The sequence below is a fragment of the Marmota flaviventris genome, chromosome 15 (assembly GCF_047511675.1).
Source record: "Marmota flaviventris isolate mMarFla1 chromosome 15, mMarFla1.hap1, whole genome shotgun sequence".
Classification (NCBI taxonomy): domain Eukaryota; kingdom Metazoa; phylum Chordata; class Mammalia; order Rodentia; family Sciuridae; genus Marmota; species Marmota flaviventris.
Genome location: NC_092512.1, coordinates 59,763,902 through 59,765,605, shown reverse-complemented (window position 1 = coordinate 59,765,605; position 1,704 = coordinate 59,763,902).

The window sequence follows — 1,704 nt, the reverse complement described above, 5'->3', positions numbered from 1 at the left end:
AAGACAGAAAAGAAAACTTTTGGGGAATAATCCTGGGTGATTTCTCTAATAAACAGGTTAATATACAACCTATTCTTTTTCTCAAGCTGTATAGATTTTAATTTTTTTTCTATTAAGTCCCTAGTATATCCCAGATTAAAAAATACTCAAAACTATTTTTAAAACCTAAGGAGTAAAGTATCAGGAATTAAATATTACAAACATAGTCCTTAAAAATGCTATTACATATAAATATATATTAAGTAAAAACTTCATATTTCTAAGTCATACATGGTATTAGGTTTATAGATAACAGTCGCATGAAGCATCCTTCACTTTTATTAACTTTCATGTTTTAGAGTTTTCATACTAGTCTATGAATGCTCTGGATGCTGCAGGGAAAAACAAGCACAATCAGTATTTTATTTTTAGGAGTTCTCAACTGAGTTAACCTGTCTTGTCTACGTACATCATAGCATTAGCCTTTCATCTCATAGTATGTTGAGATACTTTTAATACAGATTCCTGATAGAAATGGAAGCATATATGTAAGTGGTTAGGTCTTGTCTAGTCTCATTCACCTGCCTCCACGTGCTTTATTTCTTTATATTTGCAAACAAAATGTGTTGATTTCAGTTCTATAAAGAGGATCTGATTTCGCCTCCTCGTGTTTGTTCTGCTGTCATCCTGCACCATTAATACAATGCCTTTCTCTCCCCATTTAATGGTGTTTGTATCGGTGTCCCCATATCGGCTGCATTTTAACTCCATTAAAAGAAAATGTGATTTCGCATTAATAGTTTTGCTGATCAACTCAATATTTCCGCACCAATCAGCATACTTATATGCATGTAGTAGTCTGTACAATTGTTCAACATCAAAATACTTGTTTACTTTATGTCAAAATGTCTATAAAAAATTGCTGGCATTGTTCTCCATTTCAGTCTGGTAGAATAAGCGAGATAGAAAATAAATGTGTAAATGAATCATCTGTGTCATTTCAGTTCTCTGCATGAAGCCACTTTAACATTAAGCATGGCATACCTGCCACCTCCCAACAACCCATGGTTTCTTGACACCTCATTACAGACTCTAGGCAGGTGGCTTTTGGAAGAAGTGAAGGGTAAAACTGCCAAGTCTCGGGGAAAAAATAAAATAAAAGTTGGAACCATTGCCATTCAAAGAAATGAAAAAACTGTACTCTCCCTTTTCAAAGGAATCCTTTTAGATAGATGACAAATATATGTCACTTGGTTTGTGTTTTTTAAAACGTTCAATGCAAACCACCTTGCCAAAACTCTAGGGTGAGATAATCAAAGAACTTTGATTTGACTACCATTCCTGAAATCAATTCAGAACAGCCCTGTGGTTAAATCAAGTCTTAACTCCTGACCCAAAAGCCAACTTCATAGGCATGTGCACTTACATACAGACATGCACAGAGTCCTGCACTTAATTTAGCACCCTGCTGTTGCCATCTTGAAATTCTTTGCAGTTTTTGAAGAAGAGGCCCTGTATTTTCATTTTGCATTAGGTATCATACTTTATATAGCCAGTCCTGCCTTACAGTGAGATAAATGATAAGACTGCCCATTGATTTATACTCTTCAAGGCAAGAGGCTATCAGATAATGAAAAGAGAGATTTATTTATTAAAAAAAAACCTCTTATACAGCATTTACCAAGTCCTATACATTTATTTGTTCATTTAACCCTCCTAATGTAT